A 21,514-nucleotide genomic window follows, 5' to 3' on the forward strand; every position below is an offset into this window, starting at 1 on the left:
TATTCCCAGTGGTGGAATTGCTGGGTCAAATAGTATCTCTATTTGCAACTTTATAGATAGATGATAGATGATAGATAGATAGATAGATAGATAGATAGATAGATAGATAGATATAGATAGATATAGATAGATAATCTGCAACTTTTTGAGAAAGCGCCATACCACCTTCCACAGTGGTTGCACCATTTTACACTCCCACCAACAGTGAATAAGGTTTCCAATTTCTTCACAACCTCACCAGCATTTTTGCTTGCTGTTCTGTTAAATTTTGCGATTCTGACTGGGGTGAGATGATATCTCATAGTTATTTTTCTGATTTTTAAAGCCTACTATTTTTATATTTGGGTAATAGTTCAAACTGAGGTGTTGGGTCAGTGCCCCATTATTAATATGTATGATTTTTAAGCAACAAATTTAAAAGATCAAATAATGTTGCCTGTTTTAAAACATTTTATACCTTTTGCCACCCAGAACAGAGCACTATTTTAAATACTACATTTTTATGCAATGCAGATAATTACTATAGGTGCATATTCTGACATCAAAATTTAATGATATGTTTCTGGGAAGGAAGGAGTGAACGTTGGAGAAAGTAAAACTGCTGATTGAAACACTGACCAAGTTGGAGAAAGACTTTAATTTGAAGACAATAGAATAAACTATGTGATAATGGTAACTGGTCATTTTTTCGCTGTAGTTGAGTAATGCATATTGATAAGAGTGTCTTGGAAAATAACTTCGAACATGTATTATGAAACATCTGTATAAAACTATTCTTGGAACAAGTGATTTACACGCTTGTTTCTTCTACATTGTTCTTGGGTAGGATTATTTTAAAATATGTTTAGCTCACCCTGAGTTTCTGTTTTTGTTTTATTTAAAAAGAAAATAAAAAGGTAAGAAGGGGGGAAGTGTTAAGTCAAGGTTATATCCTTTCTTAATATTTATTCAATCTGTATGCTGAGCAAATCACTCAAAAAGCTGGACACTATGAAGAAGAATGTGGCATCAGGATTGGAGGAAGAGACATCAACAACTCGTTATGCAGATGTCACAATCTTAGCTGCAGAAGACTTTAAGTACTTCCTACAGATCAAAGACTGTATAGCCTTAAATATGGATTACATCTCAAAATCAGGAAAACAAAAAAATTCTCATCACTAGAACAGTAGGCAACATCATTCTAGATGGAGACAAGTTTGAAATTGTCAACAATTTCTTTTACTTGGATTGTTGTTGTTGTTATGTGCCGTCGAGTCGCTTGCGATTCATAGTGACCCTATGTACAACATCCCTAAACTCTGCTCTGTCCTGTGCCAATCGCACTGTCTCTGACACACCCTTCCCGATTACCCCAGCCACTGAATCAATCCACCTCATAGAGCGTCTTCCCCTCTTGTGCTGTCCCTCCACCCTCCCAAGCATGATGTCCCTCTCCAAGGACCTATCCCTCCTTACAACATGTCCAAATATGTCAGATGAAGCCTCAGAATCCTTGCCTCCAAGGAGCAGCCTGGTTTATTGTACATAGGATTTTCAGAGGCCTGCTATTTCAGAAGTGGATGGCCAATCCTTCTTCCTAGTCTGTCTTAATCTGAATGTTCAACTTTAGAGGAGTATCTGACAGACAAGCAATTTATAGAACAGTGAAAGATAAATCCCTTATTGTGGAGTTAACCATTAGTTACAGTGTTGTCCCTGCCCTTGGCCCAGTGTCTTGACCCATTTATTTCCCAGATCCACCCTCCACCAGGATACCCCTTCACTTCTACCGAATCCCTTCAGCATTTATCTTCCATTGTCCAATCCTTGATCTGACAGCTTGTATCTGAAGCTTTCTTGGCTTCTGTGATTCCAAACACATCAGCTGCTGACAATTTCTTATGCTGTGACCATTGTCTCTTAAGTTTAGTGGTAATATCTCCAAAGGGAGTATGATGTGTCCTGTAGAACTAGTGTATAGATTGTATTTTACTTGGATACACAAACAATACCTATGGAAACAGTAGTCAAGAAATGAAAAAAACAGGTTTTGTTGGGAAAATCTGCATTAAAGATCCTCTCCAAAGTGATAAAGAGAAAGATGTTGACTTGGAGACTAAATTGCACAGGACCTAAGTCCCGAAATGTTTTGGTTGCTTCACATTCATGTGAGAGTTGAACAATGAATAGGGAAGATCAAAGGAGAATTTATACTTGGGATCTGTGGTGTTGAATATCTCATGGACTGCCAAAAGAACGAGCCAGCGCTTTCTTGGAGGAGGTGCAGCCCAGAGTTCTTCTCAGAGAAAAGGATGGGAAAACTTTATCTCACATACTTTGAACATGCTATCTGAAGAGGCCAGTCCTTCTATGGAAAACTACACTATGCTCAGAATGGAGAGGTTCGGCCAAACAGGGGAAGACCCTCAACAAGATGAATCGATGTAGTGATTGCGACAGCACTTCAGAGGCTGAGGATGGTGCAGGTTAGGGCAAGATTCCTGTCTGTTGTTTATTGAGCTCTGTGAGTCATAGTTGATTCAGAGGCACTAACAATAATAACAAAGAGCTTAGTTAACATTGAGAAAAGGTGTTTCTTGTAAAGAGGTAAATCGAAGGGACCGGCGAATAGGCCAGAATCCCAGAAAGTCTCTCTCTCCCATATGGATCCTCCTTGCCTCAGTTTCTCAAGGTTTTAGAATTGAATTTAATTGAATTGTGGTGCTGGAGAAGAGTATTGAATGTACTATGGACTGCTAGGAGAACAAACAGGTTCATCCTAGAGAGGGTGAGACCAGGCTGCTCCTTGGAGGCAAGGATTCTGAAGCTTCATCTGACATACTTTGGACAGGTTGCAAGGAGGGACTCAGTCCTTAGAGAGGGGCGTCATGCTTGGGAGTGTAGAGAGACCGCACAAGAAAGGAAGACCCTTGATGAGATGGATTGATTCAGTGACTGGGGCAATGAGGGTAGGTGTGTCAGAAATACTAAGATTGGCAAGGAATAGAGCAGGGTTTAGGGCTGTTGCTCATAGGGTCTCTATGAGTTTTAGGTGACTCAATGGCACATAACAACAACATTGGCAAGAAGCTGAGCTATGATCCTTAAAGCACGCGGTTCGAGGCCACCAGCAGCTCCACGGGAGATGGATGAGCAGTCACCTCCTATGCGATTAACTGCCTCTGAAAACCCACCTGAGTGTCAGCTATGTGTCAGCTCTATTGTACATAACAACAGCATTAACACATTGCAGCTTTTCTTGGGGGTTCTTCCTTACGCCCTTGATGAGAAGAGGCAGGGATGAAGTGGAAGGTTGTTGTGACACTAACCAGAACCACAGAAGACAAAAGAGTGATTCCTTTCTTCCTTCTGAGAGTTGAGACATGGACTCTCTGGAGGAGGGGGACAGGCAAGCAAGAGCCATAACACCAATTGTGTTGTCCGGGCTTCCCTTAGTGGTCAGTTACGGAGCTGAGACTGAAACCACCTCTTGCAGGGGCTTCATTTCTGAGACAGTAACTCCTCTGTTGTTGTTGCTGTTATGTGCCATCAAGTCAACTAGGACTCACAGCGACCATTTGCACATAGCTCTGATCCCTGCCCTGTGTGGAGCCAATCTCACTGCCTCTGACACCCCTATCCCCATTACCAGAGTTACTGTGTCAATCCCTCTCAACCAGAGACTTCCTCTGCTGCACTGTCTTTCCACCCTTGCAAGCATGATGTCCTTCTCCAGGGACTAGTCCCTCCTGGTAACATGACCAAAATATATGAAATGGAGCTTCAAAATCATTGCCTCCAAGGAGCAACTTGATTTCATCCTCTTTAGGACAGAGCTGCTTGTTGTCTTAGCAGGCCTTGCTATGTTTAATATTCTTCTCCAGCATCACAACAGTAAGGCATCAGTTCTTCTGTCATCCTTATTGTCCGGCTCTCTGATGCAAAGCAAGTAACTGCGAAGACCATGGCCTGGATTAGGGACCCCTTAGTCTCTAGACTGACATCGTTACTCTTTGGCACTCTGTCGACGTCTCTGGCAGCAGATTTTTTCAACGCAATTCATCTTTTGATTTCCTGAATGCTGGTGCCAAGGGTATTGATTGTGGACCCGAGTAAGCTAAAATTGTTAACAATATCATTCTCTTCTCCAACTGTCATGGTGCTAACAATTGACCCAGTTGTGAGAATCTTTGTTTTCTTGATGTTGAGCTTCAGTCCATATTGAAGACTACAGTCCTTGACCTTCTACTGCAAATGTTTCACGTCCTCCTTGGTTTCAGTGAGCAAAGTTTTGTTATATGCATAATGGTTTGTTGATGAGTCCTTCCTCCAATCTTAATGCCACATTCCTTCTCATAAAGTCCAGCCTCATGAATGATCTGTTCTACATATAGATTGAAAAGGTATGGAAACAGGGTGCATCCCTGATGCACTTCTTTCTGATTGTGGACAATTCAGTGTTCCCTTGCTCTGTTCTGACAACTGTTTCCTGGCCCAAGTATAGGTTTTGCATGAGCACAGTCAGGTATTCTGGGACTCTCACTCTTCTCAACATTAGCCATAGTTTGCTGTGACCCACACAATCCAATGCACATTTACAGAACACCCTTAACTTAGACTAGCAGATACAGCAACAGAGGCTGAGCTCTCATAAGGAGAAACACAAAGGAAGAGGACGCTAGTGATTGCGATGTGGAATGTGAGAAGTATGAATGTAGGAAAATGGACATTGTTAAGGAAGAAATGGAATGCATAAATGTTGGCCTACCAGGCATCAGTGAGATGAGATGGACTCGCACATGACATTTTGATTCAGACAATCACATCATCTACTACGCCGGAAATGAAAAAGTGAGGAAAAAACCAGGCTTCCATTCATAGTGAAAAGGGCCATTTCTAGATCCATCTTGAAATACAATGTTGTGAGTGATTTAATAATATCCACTTCTTGGAGTGTACTGGGGCTTGGGCGCAGGGGAACTGTATACCAATGAAGGATTTTTCTTTTACTTTTTAAGGAGAAGAGTGAACTGGGAGGAGGGGAGGGGTGGGCAGGGAGAAAAGTGCAACAATGAATGAATGGAAATCCAAAATCTCTGTAAATATTCATTAAAATAAAATAAAATAAAATCCACTTCCTAAATAACGTGCCTCCAGAAACTCTATGAACTTTGATCAATGTCGATCGTTGTAGAGGGGCTTCAGGCCTTTTGTTCATAGGGTCGCAATGAGTTGTGTTCAACTCTAAGGCAATCATCATCAACAACACTATCATTCAAACATGTGCACCCCCAATCAAAGCAAAGAGGAGACAATAGAAGAGCTTTACCAACTTTTGTAGTTAGACATTGATGGAACGTGCAACCAAGATGCATTAATAAGGGATGACTGGAATGTGAAAGTTGGGGACAAGAAAGAAGGATAAATCAGAAAACGTGGACTTGGTGACTGAAATGAGACATTTTGTACAATCAATGATTTATTTGTTGCAAACTCCTTTTATAAGAAACACAAACGAGATGAACAGCTCATAGAGATGCAGCACCTGAGTCCACTGGGATGCTTAGCGCATCCCCTCATTCTTGGGATCTGCAGCTGCTCCAGCAGCAAGGCTGTCCGATGGTGCCCAGAGAGCAGTTTCTTCACCTTCAACAACAGCTGCTGCAGGCAGAAAGGATAAATCAACACCTGCAGGAGGAACTTGAAAACAGGACCTCCGAAGCTGACACGCCACAGGGAAACCAGGAGCAACTGGTAACTGCCATGGAAAAATGAATGATAGAAGTTGAACAGAAACTGAAACTGGTTAAAAGGCTTCTCCAGGAGAAAGTGAATCAGCTCAAAGAACAAGTGAGTGTCCCTGGTCATCTCTGCCCACCCACTCCATATTCCAACTTTAACTCCAGATTTACATCCCTTTATTGCCATTAACTTGTTGACTTCTTTTGTTATCTAATAAAGGCAAAATCTACTAAAAAAAAAAAAAGAAAGAAAAAGAAACACAAATGGCAACTATACACTTGGAACCTACCTAGCCTGGCATCTCTCAAAGAAACTAGTCACCTCTACAGGCCTTGGAAAGAAATCCAGCCCATTTACTAGGTTTTCTTGCTGCTTTGTGTAGCCCATGACTTTACTCTGAGGCCCGAGATAAACACACACACAGTGAGAAGAGGCCAGAGATGCCCTCTAAGAAGAGACTGTATCACCACTCCAGCATGCTGGGCTCTAGGTGGGTGAGAACTGAAGGTGGCCAGGAGGAGGAGAGAGCTCTATCAGCAGGCAAACTCAAAGCAAGCCTAGATGCCACCTCCCAGGCGCTTTGATCCCTATTACCTCAGCTAATCCACTAATCCTCTCTATAAGATATTAAGTGATAAAGATTGAGGGTGTTTGCACTCCCAGGAGACTTTATCCTTTACAAAGAAATCTTGAAGGCCAAAAGTTGGCCAGGATCAGAATGAATGAATCTCACCTGGTCGAATTTCAGGTCTTGTGTGTTTGGTGTTTACTTTGGAACATTTTGAATGACTAGCCAGGGATAGAACGCCAGCAGTTCTTGGGCAGCGAGCCTGGAACCTTGATCAATTGGAAGCTGAGGAAGAGAATGCAGATATAGTCGCTCCACCTATAGAGCCTTCTCAATTACATAACAGTAAAATGAAAACCTTGAGACTTCCAAAAATGAGGTCATTTCAAAACCATGTCTGCCTTTCTCTCATCAGCCTATGTTACCGGGTTTCCAGGCTAACAGACAGGGCTCTGAATTATTTCCTTTCCTTGTGTGTGTGTGTGTGTGTGTGTGTGTGTGTGTGTGTGTGTGTGTGTGTCGCACGCACGTGTGCATACACACACACACACACACACACACACACACACACACTCGTGCTCTGTCCACATTGAATAATGTTGTCAATCTCATCTCCAGTTCCTTTCCCAGATCCATTTAACCTAATTCAAACCCAAAATCAAACCCACTACCACAGAGTCAATTCCAAGCCACAGTGACCCAATAGAACAGTTCTTAAGTGGCATTACATCGACTACAACTCATAGCAATTCTGTGAACAACGGATCTGAATCCTGCCCTAGCCTGTTCTTTCTTTGCCATCTCGGACACATGTGATCTCATTGCTACAGTCACAGTAACAATCTTAGCTGGGTGAGGGTCTTCTTCTCTTACACTGACCCTCCACTTTTTCAAACATGATGACCCCTTCTAAAGACTAGCCCCTCCTAACAATATGTTCAAAGTATGTAAGATGAAGCTTTGTTATCTTTGCTTCCAAGGAGCATTTGGGCTGTACATTCCCCAAGACATAGCCATTTGTTCTTTTAGCAGCCTATAGGATATTCAGCACTCTTCTCCAACTCCACAACTTAAAGGCATCAGTTCTGTCATCCTTAGTCATCGTCCAACTTTTAGATGCATAGCATGCAATTGAGAAGACTATGGTTTGGATCAGACACACCTTGGTCTTTAAACTGACATCATCATTGCTCCTATACGGTTCACAAGGCTGTAAATCTTCACTGAAGCAGGCTCCTGCAGAGTAGTATCCATCTTTAAACTCCTATCTTCAGATGATGAGTTGATTGATTCACCACTGGGTTGCCTGGGCTACTAGATAGAGAACACATTCCACTCTGTGCTTAGAGGTTATCTGTTTAGAGATATCCTAGTGCCTGGAAGGACTACATGAGTTGTGCAAACAAGTTGCTATTCAAAAGGGTGGAAGCTTGAGTCCATCCACAGATGAGTCAGAAGAAAATCCGGTGATATACTTTTGAAAGCTCAGCTGTTGATCACCCAGTGGGGCACAGAGTTCTACCCTGACAAACATGAGGTTGCTGTGAGTCAAAATTGACTGGACAGAAATTGGCTAAAAACAAAAGCAACCCATTGCCATCAAGTGGATTGTGACTCACAGTGACCTCATAAGCAAAGCAGAGGCGCTCCGGAGGGTTTCCAAGACTGTTGATTTTTACAGAAGTTTGACCGTGTCATTTTTCTCCTGCAGAGCAGTTGGTGGGTCCAAACAATCCCACAGAGCACTGGTGGGTTCAAATTACCAACCTTTGCATTATTGTTGTTGTTGTTAAGTGCCATTGAGTTGCCTGTAACTCATAGGGACCCTATGTACAACAGCTCTAATCCCTGCTCTATGCTGTGCCAATCTTATTGTCTCTGATACACCTATCCCTATTACCCCAGTGACTGAATCAATCCATCTCATTGAGGGTCTTCCTCTCCTGCACTGTCCCTCCACCCTTCCAAGCATGACGTCCCTCTCCAAGGGCTGATCCACCTTACAACATGTCCAAAGTATGTCATACGAAGCTTCTGAATCCTTGCTTCCAAGGAGCAGCCTGGCTTCACCCTCTCCAGGACAAACTTGTTTGTGCTCCTAGCAGTCCGTGGTATATTAATTTCTCTTCTCCAGCACCAAAGCTCAAAGGCATCAACTCTCCTTTTATCATCCCTCACCATTGTCCAGCTCTCTGGTGCAGAGCAAGTAATTGCAAAGGCCATGGCCTGTATCAGATGCACCTTAGTCTCCAGACTGACATCATTGCTCTTCAGTACTTTGGAGAGGTCTCTGACAGCAGACTTTCCCAGTGCAATTCATCTCCTGGCTGCTGAAGCCAAGAGTGCTGATTGTAGAGCCAAGCAAACTGAAGCTGTCAGCAATTTCAATCTCTTCACCATCTATCATGATGCTGCCAATTGGCCCAGTGTTGAGAATTTTGTTTTCTTGATGTTGAGCTTCAATCCATATTGGAGGCTGCAGTCCTTGACCCTCTGCAGCAAGCGCTTCAGGTCCTCCTCAGTTTCAGCAAGCAGGATCGTGTCATCTGCATAACGTATATTGTTGATGAGTCTATCTCCAATCCTGATGCCACACTTCTCCTGGATAATCTGTTCTGCATATAGATTGAAAAGATGGAGAGAGGACACATCCTTGACACACTGCATTAGCAAATGAATAACTTAAACACTAAGCCACTAGGGCCCCCCTTGGCAAGTGGTTAGTACCTGAAATACACCGATGTGATGAGGTTAAAAGAACTCTTAGTTGTTGCTGTTGTTAGGTGCCATCATATTGAGTATAGCAACTCTGTGAACAACATATTTGAACCCTGTACCATCTTCACACTTTCTGACACATCTGAGCCCATTGTGGTAGTCATCATGTCAATCCATCTGGTTGAGGGTCTTCCTCTCCTTCACCTACCCTCCACCCTTCCCAGCATCATGTCCTTCTCCAAGGAATAGCCCCTAGAAACAGGGCTGAAGTATGTGAGGCAAAGCTTCATCATTCTTGCCTCAAAAAAACATTCTGGCTGCAACCCTCTTCAAGACATATTTGTTTGTTCTTTTGGCAGCTCATGGGATGTTCAGTGCTCCTCTCCAACCTTACTGTTCAAAGGCATCAATTCTTCTGTCATCTTTATTCGTTGTCCAGCTCTCAGATGCACAGCAAGTGATCGGTAAAACCATGACGTGAGTCAGATGCATCTTAGTTCTCAAACTGACATCATCACTCCTCAATAAGTTGGAGAGTTCCCTAGTTGCAGACTTTCTCTTTTTAATATATCTCTTGATTTCCTGACTGCTGATACCAAGAGTGTTAATTGTGGATCCAAGTAAGATGAAGTTGTTGACAGGCTTGTTCTCTTCACCATCTATCATAATGTTGTCTATCAGTCTAGTGGTAAGAATCTTTGTTTTCTTTACATTGAGATGCAATCCATATTGGAGGCTGCATTCTTTGATCTTCTGCAACAAGTGCTTCCTCTTCACTTTCAGTAAGCAAGATTGTATCATCTGCATAACTCAGGTTATTGATGAGTCTCCTTCTGATCCTGATGCCACACTCTTCTTCATAGAGTCCAGCTTCTCAAATAATTTGCTCAGCATAAAGATTGAGTAGGTATATAAAGAGAATACAACCCTCACATGCTCTCTTCTCTATTCTAAATGACACAGTGTTCCCCTGCTCTGTTCACACAACAGCCTAGTTTTTGCATGAACACAATTAACTGCTCTGGGATTTCCATTCTTTTCAATAGTAGCCATAACTTGTGGTGATCCACACAATCCAAATGACTTTACATAGCCAATAAAGCATAAATAGACTTCTCTAGTATTCTTTACTTTCAGCCAGGATCCATCTGACATCAGCAATGATACAGCCTCTTCTAAATCCTACTTGAACTTCTGGCCGTTCACTATCTATGGAATGTGCTAGCTGGTTTTACATGATCTTCAGCAGTATTTTTCTTGCATGTGATATTAACATTACTTTTCTATAGTTTCCACATTCTGTTGGATCATCTTTCTTGAAAATGGGAGTAAATATGGACTAGTTCCAATCTGTTGGCCAGACAGCTATCTTCCCAATTTCCTGGCTTAGACTGGTGAGCATATCCAAGGCTGCATCTTTTAACTGAAATGAGTCAATATATATTCCATAGATTCCTGGGGCTCCCCCCAACCACACAATGCCTTCAATGCAGCATCCACTTCCTCCTTCCTTATCATTGGTTCCTGCTCACATGGTATTTTTGTATCTGAACCCTGTCCTATCCTGTGCCATCCTCATCGTCTCTGGTACACTTGAGCCCATTGTTATTGTCACTGGGTCAATCCGTTTCTATGGGCGTCTTCCTCTCTTTCCCAGACTTTCCACCTTTCCAAGCATGATATCTTTTCCCAATCAATAGATTCTCCTATCAGCATGTCCGCAACATGTCCAAAGTATGAGAGATGAAGCTTTACCATCCTTGTCTTCAGGGTTCACGCTGGCTACAGCTTTTCCAAGACATACTTGCCATAGTTCCTCCCAATGTCTTTTAGTCTGTCCCAGGATTAATGGGGTTCATGGGCATTTCCATTCACAGCCCATGTTACACACTGTGCCACGTAAAAGTTCAGTGGTTGACACTCCACTCGGCCTGTTCAAGTTCTTCACTCCTTATCCTAAAGAAGGTAAGTCTCAAAGATCTTAATACCTTTGATCTCATATTTAGCTATAGTTCTAGCATCAAATGGACAGAGGTCAAGTCTCATATCTCAGGTTATCATTTGGACAATGCCATAATATATCTGAGCTCTCCTCTATTCACTCCCATTCACAGGGTTGAATTACCCAATAAGCAAGGTAGAAACTTGCTTGATTGTGTTGACATCTTTGCTTATACCTTATTGCCGTGAAACCCAGGCCACAGTGTTCATGTCAAGTGACATTGTTTATGTTGTTGTTTTTGTTATGTACCATTGAGTTGCTGAGCATAGTGACCCTATGTCCAGCAGCTCTGAAGTCTTGCCCTGCCCTGAGCCAGTCTCACTGATTCCAATGGACCTGCTCCCATTGCCCCAGTTACTGTATCAACCTATCTCATCTGGGGTCTTCCTTTCCTGCATAATTAAGCCTATGTGTACCTTGCTAGCTACAAGTCAGTGAGTATCGCGCGTCTTGGTTAAATTGCCCTTGTCCCACAGCCACTCAAGCAGTCACGTTCAATATTTGTTCTTTCTATTTGTCCTAAAGTACACTGCCATTCCTTTTAAGTATTAAAACTGAGTTCTCTAAAGACTACAAGACTATCCCAAGAACAATAGAGTTGTAATTGGAGTTGAGACCCCCTCCAGTGGATTTTCAAAGGCAGTAAACTGCATTGATGTTGATTGTCCAGCTTTCCTCTGTGGAGCAGCTGGTGGATTAAAACCTTGGGCCTTACGGTTGGCAGTGCAGCTCCTTACCACTAACTAGGCCACCAGAGCTTCCTTCTTAGTGATCTAGAGCTGCCATAACAGAAATACCACAACCAGTTGGCTTTAAATAACAGAAATGTCCTTTCTCATCGTTCTCAAGGCTAAAAATCCATATTAGAGTCTTGGCCCTGTCTTGGCCTCTGTAAATCTCTCTCCTGTTTCTGGTATTTGCCGGTGGTGCTTGGCATTACTTTGTAGATAATACTCACATGTTGTTCTTTATTCCTTCTGTGTGTGTGTGTGTGTGTATGTGCATGCATACATAGCATGTACACACCTATTCTGGTCTTATAACCTTGTGGATGTTATCGTTATGTGCCATCGAGTTCCTTGTGACTCATAGCAACCCTATGTACAACAGCCCTAAACTCTGCTCTGTCCTGTGCCAATTGCACTGTCTCCAATACACCCATCCTGATTACCCCAGTCACTGAATCAATCCACCTCATAGAGGGCCTTCCCCTCCCTCCTGCGCTGTCTCTCCACCCTCCCAAGCATGATGTCCCTCTCCAAGGACCTGTCCCTCCTTACAACATGTCCAAAGTATGTCAGACGAAGCCCCAGAATCTTTGTCTCCAAGGAGCAGCCTGGTTTAACCCTCTCCAGGATGAATCTGTTTCTTTTCTTGGCAGTCCATGGTACATTCAATACTCTTCTCCAGCACCGCAGCTCAAAGGCATCAATTCTCCTTCTATCCTTCTTAGTCATTGTCCAACTCTCTTATGTATAACAAGTGATAGGAAAGACCATGGCCTGTATCAGATGCACCTTAGTCTCCAGAAAGACACCCTGCTCTACAGTACTTTGGAGAGGGTCCCTAACAGCAGACTTTCCCGTCGCAGTGTGTCTTTTAATTTCCGGGCTACTGGTGCCAAGAATGTTGACTCTGGAGCCAAGCAGACTAAAGCTGTGAATAATCTAAATCTCTTCACCATCCATCCTGATGCTGCCAATTGGTCCAGTGGTGAGAATCTTTGTCTTATTGACATTGAGCCTCAATCCATATTGGAGGCTGCAGTCCTTGACCCTCTGCAGCAGGGGCTTCAGGTCCTCCTCAGTTTCAGCAAGCAGGGTTGTGTCATCTGCATAACACAGATTGTTGATAGATCTTCCACCAATCCTGATGCCGCATTTCTCCTCATAGAGCCCAGCCTCCCGGATAGTCTGTTCTGCATACAGGTTGAAAAGGTATGGAGACAGGACACATCCCTGGCATACGCCCTTCCCAATTTTGACCCATGCTTATAACCTTAGAGTGATTAAATTTCTAATCCATTCTACATTGATATGGTTTCAACTGGTTGATTGTATTATAGTAGACTGATGAAACCTCGATTGACTATATTCCAATAAACTATACTATGAAATTACATTCTTGAATATGATCTGTTCAGTTTAAGGACAATGATGTAAATATTCTCTCATGGACTGAACTGTGTCACTGCCAAAATCCAGGTATGTGGTGATATAATGTGGAAGCAATGTCATGACCACCTATGAGCTGACAAACGCAGGAGCTGCATGAGGTTTAAGGGTGGATTGCAGCACAGCCTTATAGGGAAGTTTCCCTGTGACATTTGTTACCTCTCTATAAATAAAGGAGGGGGAAGCAAGCCTGGAGTTGAGACCTCAGCATCAACAAGGAAGACTCACCAGTAGTGAAGTGCCTTCGTCTGGACTCTGATCTTTGTACTGGGAAGCGCCTGTACCCCTGGAAAGGCCACAACACATGGAGATCTCCAAGGGATGCCTGTCCTCTAGATTCTGAAGGAGACATGGACTTGCCTCCAGAACCAACAGAGAAAAAGAGAGAGGGAGAGCTCCTTAGAGTTGGGGACCTGCACGTGCACAATGCATAAAATCAGAGAAGAATCAAAGCCTCTGAATTGTGCTTTTGGAGAAGAATACCATGGACAGCAGAGAGAACAAACAAGTATGTCTTAGACCACCAGCATGTTTCTGAGATACAAGAATGGTCACCTCCATCTCACATAGTTAAGGCATGTTTTCAAGGGGAGCCAGTCCTTGAAAAAAAGATATTGTGCTGGAAAAGGTAAAGGGTTATTGAAAGAGAGGAAATCGTTAACAAGATAGAATGTCACAGTGACTATGACAGTGGACTTGAGCATGACAGAGATTGTGAGGATGGCAGAGGATAGGTCAAGGCTCCAAGACCCACAGGGCTGGGCCGCAGAAAATGCCTCCTTCCCTCCCACCCACCACAGCTCTGATGATTATCTATGCACATAATGGTATACTTCTTCACAAATACACATTTGAAAAAAGAGCTGAAAGCTACCAAGATTTCCAATCCCCTCAAGGTCACCCAGGCTGAATGACTTTCAGTGGAGCCTCCGGATGGAAATAGACCAGGAAGGATGGCATGGCAGTCTACTTGTGAAATCAGTTCATCAAATTTCTACAGATCTAAACAGAGTATTTTTTTCAAAGCTTCAGACCTGTTATTCATAGACTTGTAGTCTACTTGACTACACAAGAATAACAACAATAAACTGTAAAAGAATAAATGTGTTTGCGACCCAGCAGTGTTGAATTCTTTTGTATGCAGGGTCACTAAGAGTCAGAAATGGCCCCACAACAACAACAAAGATTCTTCTTACCTATAACTTACACTGCATGGCATCACCCCACACTACACTTCCACTTATTAGTATCTGGTATTTTCTATTCTAATCGTTGTTGAGCTCTCTCAGAAGAGAGCTCCTAGAAGCACAGACTCTGCCAATATTGTTCACTGCTGTATTCTCAGAGTTGGAACAATACACACAGTACTTTGTTGTTTATTTTGTTGTATGTTCTAAATAAGGAGTTCTTGAAAGTCCATGTAATAAATTAATGACTAGATAAATAAATAATTTATTTTTTAAAAAAGAATAAATGTGTTTGTTAAAGTCATCCACTGATGGTATCTCTGTGACAGTGAAATTAGCTAGTTAAGACATCCTCCATAACACCATGGAGTATGGAATACTGAAGGATTCTATGGGCAAAAGCTTGAATGATGCAGGAAGCATTGAAAAAAGAAAAGGAAAGAAAAAGCTGGAAAGAATACACAGAATCACTGTACCAAAATGAATTGGTTGGCATTGATTGAATCATTTCAAGAAGCAGCATATGATTAAAGTAGTGGGGAGCAATGATGTTAGTTTAAAAGCTAAGATATGCCTGATTTAGGCCATGGTCTTTTCAACCACTTTCTGGAATAAGGTCAATATAAAGAATTGTGGTGGCCTTTGAATGATGGTGTTGGAGAAGAGTACTGAATATCCTACGCATTGCCAAAAGAACAAGTAGATTTGTCTTGAGAAAGTCCAGACAGACTCCTTGAAGGCAAAGATGGAGAGGCTATCTCTCACATACTGTGGGAGTGTTGCTAGGAGAGGCTATTACTTGGAAAGGAGCATCAGGTTTGGAAGGGTGGAGGGTCAGTGAAAGAGAGAAAGACCCTCAACAAGAAGGATTGACACAGTCACTGCAACAATGGGCTCAAATGTGTCCAAAATAATGAGGATGGCACAGGCTTGAAATCTGTGGTTCACAGGGTCACTATGAGTTGTACTTAACTCGAAAGCACCTAACAACAGCCACCACCTATGGATCTGAAAGTTGGACAAAGAGTAAGAATGAGAGAAGAAGAATCAATGCCTTTGAATTGTGCTGGAAAAGAGTACTGAATGTCTCAAGGCCTGCCAAAGGAAAAAAAAAATAAGTCTTGGAGAAAGTGCAACCAGGGTGGTCCTTAGAGGCAAGGAGGTAAAAACTTGGTCTCACATACTTTGGGCATGTTATCAGGAGGGGGTAGTCCTTGGAAAAAGACATCACGCTTGGAAAGGTGGAAGGTCAGTGAAAGAGAAGATGTCTTTCAACAAAATGGATTGACGCAGTGACTAACAACAGGCGTGAGCATGTGTGAGGTCATGGGATGGGATGAAGACTGTAGAGAATAGGGCAGGGTTCAAATCTGTTATTTACAAGTTGCAGTGATTCGATGACACCTAACAACAATACCTGTGACAACAGTGAGATTAATATTTGGCCAAACCACTAGAGTTCAGAGCCTAACCAACTTAAAAAACTTAAAATTAATTAGCACGGGTATATTTTTTACAATTAATGAGGGAATATTGGCATATTATCATTAAACAAAGCTCATGACTTGGGTTACTTGCTATGCATCTGAGAGCTGGACAATGAATTAGGATTACAGAAGAAGAATTTTGGTTTTGAATTGTGGTGCTGGAGAAGAGAGCTGAATACCCCATTGACTGCTGAAGGAACAAACAAATATGTCTTGGAGAAGGTGTTCCTTGGAGGCAAGCATGGCAAAGCTTCATCTCACATACTTAGGGGATGCTCTAGGAGATGTTCCTAGGAGAGGAATATCATGCTGGAAAAGGCTGAGGGAAAGTGAAGGAGAGGAAGATTCTCACCCAAGTGGATTGACACAGTGACTATCGTGATGGGCTCTAGTGTGTCAGAAGTGTGAGGATGGTGCAGGATAGGACAGGGTTCAGATCTGTTGTTCATAGAGTCGCTATGAGTCGGTTGTACATGACCGCATCTAACAACAATAACAAAGTTAGCTGGATTTTACATAATAGGCCTTTCCTATTCTAGGATCACACTTTACCTTCTTTCATCATTGGGCCACTTGGGGTTTTAGCAGTTTCTCAGACATTTCTTACTTTTGATGACTATAGAAATCTTGTGCAGTAAGTTTACAGCCAGGCAGTTTCCAAAAATGTCCCTTGCTGGAATGTGTCTAATGTTTTGCTCATGAATAGACTGAAGTAATAATGAGTGCTGGTGGCCTAGTGGCAAGAAGCTGTGCTGCAATCTCAAAGGTACGTGGTTCAAATTCACCAGCTCCTCTTCAGGAGGAGGATGGGCAATCTCCTGTCTGAGACCCACTGGAGGGCCAGCTACGGGTTGGTTGCAATTCAATGGCAGACAGCCACAACACAGTGAAGTTAGAGATTTTGGAGAGAAAGATGACAGAGTGAAAGGACATTTTCATCACGTTATGTCAAGGGCACATTCTATCAACATGCCTCACCATTGCTGAGGTTAACTTTGGTCACTTTATGAGGTCCTATTTGTCACATATCTCCTGTTCCTCCTCTCTCTCAGTGACATTACCATTGTGTGTGTGTGTGTGTGTGTGTGTGTGTGTGTGTGTGTAGGGGTCCGGACAGCCCTGGGTGACACTGTAAGAGAAATTAACACCAAAACGATAGACTAGAAAATTTTTGTGCAGTATTTCATCAGGAATTTAGTTTTGGGTGTTTTTTTATGAACCCTCAGCACCATCTACCACCCTGTGGCTCTTCTATCCATCAACCCTCATATTTGAAGGATTCATATTCTCCTTACAATTATCTCACTAAAAACAACATTGGTGAAAGCACGTAAGCCAGCTACTTCATGCCCCGTGCCTGGACATCCTCCTTTTAGTAGCCAATTTCTGGTTTTCCCATCCCTGTCGAACCAGTACTCTGAGGGAACAAGCATGTCCCTTTTACTGAAGGATCTTCTGTTCAACTCGGAAACTTTGAGTATCTGTATGCACAAGCGAAATCCAGTCCAGAACAAGCCACAAGGTTGTAACAGTCAAGCTGATTATTAGCTCCACAGCATGGGTCACCTTCTCTTCATCTGGTAGGGTTCTGGCCAGTGCATTCTCAGCCATCTTTGGCTAGGTTCAAATGGCTGGGTCCTGAAAACCCAGGAGTCCGCACTTGTCCGTGCATTCCAGACTGACTGGTCCCCTCAGGCTGGCTCCTGAGGTTATAAGAGCAAAGACATTTTTTTCAAAAGTCCGGCTTCTGAGTATCAATAAACCTACAAGGCTAATTCTCTATGGTAATTTGCTGCTTGAAAGTGCTTTCTTCAGGGCTGTCATTATACGTCAATTACAATAATGGTTCAAATCTCGTGGTTTTGCCCGCACACTAGCAGTGCATGCTGCTGTCTTCACTGTGGCTAGTGTTTTGTAATCGTTGCTTTTTGTCAGATTTGCTGTGGTTAAGTTTCACTTGTAGACCTGTATCAGTAACGTAATTGGAAATGAAGCAGCAATTTTTTAAATTTTTTTATTTTTGTGTGCGTGTACCGTCAAATCAGATCTGACTGGTACAGGAGGAGATTGTCCCTTCTTCCCCAGCAGAGCATCTGGTGGATTCAAACCATTCGCCTCTTGGATTGCAGTTGCAGCTCCTTGCCACTAAGCCACCAGAGCTCCCCGCAAATTTTTTTAAGTGAAAAATAAAAAAGGGCTTCTACTCAGTGACTAATTATGCTGTGACAGATGACGATGCTGTAATTCAAGGTATAAAAAATTTACAAAACACTTTTTGTTCCTAATACAAACCCCAGTGCTGTCCAGTTGGTTCTGACTCATAGCGACTCTATGGGGCGGAGGGAGGGGGTGTCCCCCAAGGCTGTCAAATTGACAAGAGGAGACTGTCCATCTTTCTCCATTGCAGTGGCTGGTGGATTCAGACTGCTGACATTTTGGTTAGAGGTATGATACATTAGGAACCATGCCACCAGGATATACAATCTAAGAAATATTGCAGTTAAGCAAGACTCAAACAGCTTCATCCTAGAGAGGTTGAAACCAAGCTGCTCCTCAGAGGCAAGGATTCTGAGGCTTCGTCTGACATACTTTGGGCATGTTGTAAGGAGGGAACAGTCCTTGGAGACGGACGTCATGCTTGGGAGAGTGGAAGGGCCGTGCAGGATAGGAAGACCCTGGATGAGATGGACTGATTCAGTGACTGGGGTAATGGGGGTATGTGTGTTAGAGACAATAAGATCGGCACAGGATAGAGCATGGTTTAGAGCTGTTGTACGTAGGGTTACTATGAGTTGCAAGTAACTAGATAGTACACAACAACAACAACAACTAAGAAATACTACATTAAACAATTTTAAATTATACTTGTGTAATTAAAATTGTTATGTATTATTCTATGGACAGAATTTATAATAAATCATTCTGGTGTATGAGTGGAGGTCCATGGAGATGTAAACTCAGCATCACCAGGGATGGTGTCACCGCACTCTTATTCTTTACATTCTGGAAGGATATCAGTATGGAGCACCCACACTAAAGACTGTTGTTGTTACGTGCCATGGAGTTGACTATGACTCATCGTGGCTCTATGTACAATAGCTCTGAATCCTGCCCTATCCTGAGCCAGTCTCACTGTCTGCCACACACCTGACCCCATTACCATAGTCACTGTGTTAATCCATTTCATCTAGGGCCTTCCTCTCTTGTCCTGTTCCTCCATCGTTCCAAGCATGGTGTCCTTCTCTAAGAACTTGTCCCTCCTGACAACATTTCCAAAGTATGTCATATGGAACTTCAAAATCCTTGCCTCCAGGGAGTAGCCTGGTTTCACTCTCTCCAGGACAGGGCTGGTCCTCTTGTCAGTCCATGATATCCATCACCACAATTCAAAGGCATCAATTTTTTTTTTTCATCATTAGTCATTGTCCAGCTTTCAAATGCATAGCAAGTAATTGCAAAGACCACGGCTTGCATCGGGTGCACCTTAGTCTCTAGAATGACATTGTTGCTCTTCAGCACTCTGGAGGGGACCCTGACAACAAATTTTCTGATGCAACTCGTCTTTTGATTTCCTGACTGCTGGTGTCAAGAGTATTGATTGTAATCCAAGCAAGATGAAATTGTTAATAACCTTAGTCTTTTCTCTGTCTGTCATGGTGCTACCAATTGGCTTGGTGTTTTATATCACAAGCAATCAACCCCCCTGTGATTTCCTGCCTCTGAAAACCAAGGTTGTATCATCTGCATAGCTAAGCTTGTTGAGTCTTCCTCCAATCCACATTGTTCTTCACATAGGTAGCTTCTTCAAGTATTTGCTCAGCATACAAATTGAGTAGGGATGGAGAAAGAATATGATCTGGACACAGAATATTACTTTGTTGGACTATGTTATGTCACTTGACCTCGATGTCCTCTGAGACTATGATCCTAGGAGCAATTCTTCATTTATGCCAAATTGTTGTTTGTTGTTGTGTACCATCAAGTCAGAAACAATGCACAGCTGGTTCTCCAGTGGGTTTTCAGAGGCAGTGAATCACATGGAAGGAGAATGGCCGTCTTTCTCTAGGTGAGCAGCTGATGGATTAGAACTGCTTGCCTCTGTGTTAGCAGCTCACTCTTTGTTATATTGAAGAATAGTCTTAGACATAGGGAGTGCTAGTGACTTAGCAGTAAAGAGGGGGCAACCCAAAGGGGGGCAGTTCGAATCCACTAGTTGCTCCATGGGAGATAGATGAACAATCTCCACTGAAAACTTGCTAGAAGGTCATCTATAGGTTGGTTCCAACTGGAATGTACACAACTACAGTCTTAGACATAAAACTTGACACTAGGTGTGCTAGTGGCTACTAGGGTCTGACTGCTTCTAGGCAGACTCTTAACTCACAGAGGACTGATGGTTGCATATACACACACCCCCAACAAATATTTTTATTTCTTTATATGTATCACGTCATGCTTGGCAAGGGGGAGGGACAGCGCTAGAGAGGAAGACCTTCGAAGAGATAGACTGATTCAGTGACGGGGTAAAGAGGGTAGGTGTGTCGGAGATGGTGAGATTGACACAGGATAGAGCAGGGTTTAGGGCTGTTGTACAGTCACAGGCGACTCCACGGCACATAACAATAATATCCATCTATATTAAATTGGAGATGAAAATGAGTACCTACTGATCTATCCAGCTCTCTTCAGGTACCAAACGGGTTATTACAGTCTTGCCTATCTGTCACCTGTTAGCCGGAGAGTGAGTAATGCTTTTCAAACGGCTTTCCCTTTACTTAACTGCTCAATTCAAACACACGTGTTTATGGTTTCTCTCTTCTCGCTTTTTCTCATTTTCATTTTCTTTCCCCCCCCAATACTGGATCATTTCACTTCTGACATCATGTCTTACCCTCACCTGCTGGTAGCCATGCCATGGGCACTGTATACCCGAACATTTCTCACCAAAACGGCAGTTTGGCGGGTTGAGGCTTCAGAAGCCCCGCGTCCGTGTTCTAAAAGCCAGTGGACACCTGGGGGAGGGTCCAGGAGGCTGGCGGCGACCACAGGCGTCCAGAGGCTTGCCCCACCCCATAGCGATCCATGGACATATTGCTCCTGATTCAACACCTATTATGGAACTCCATCTACGTGCCAGGTGCCAGGGCTGCGCCTAGAAGGGCTCACCAGCCCGGTGCCGGGGTTACGGCTCCTCGTGCCAGAGATGGTAATTCAGCAGCTCGGCTCGACGCTGCCGGGGAGCGGCCCCACCGGCCGGGGCGAGCGTCCCCACCGGTCAGAGCAAGCGGCCTGCGCCTCCGCGCCCCGGGTGGCGCCGCAGAGCGAGCTCGAGCTCCCGGGCCTCCCGCCACCCTGCGCCGGCCCCGCCCCCGGCCCGCCCCGCCGCCGGGCCCGCCCCCCGCCGAGCCCACGCTCCGGCCTTTCCGAGGCTCGCCGGAAACTGCCGAAGCCCCTCTTTCTCCTTCCTCCCCTCTTCCTTCGCTCCGGTCGCGTTCACCCGGTTCCCTCGGCCGTGATTCCCCCTCCCCCTCCTTCCTTCCCCATTGAAATCAAGATGGAGGCTCGAGGCTGCCGCCGGAGCCCGTGATCCCGAGTCCGCCGCCTGGCCCACGCCTGCCACTGCGCGTCCGGCGCGGCGCCGGCTGCCCGCGCTC

Source organism: Elephantulus edwardii, unplaced genomic scaffold (assembly GCF_000299155.1).
Source record: "Elephantulus edwardii isolate Elephantulus edwardi_28Jun2011 unplaced genomic scaffold, EleEdw1.0 scaffold00153, whole genome shotgun sequence".
NCBI classification, from domain to species: Eukaryota; Metazoa; Chordata; class Mammalia; order Macroscelidea; family Macroscelididae; genus Elephantulus; species Elephantulus edwardii.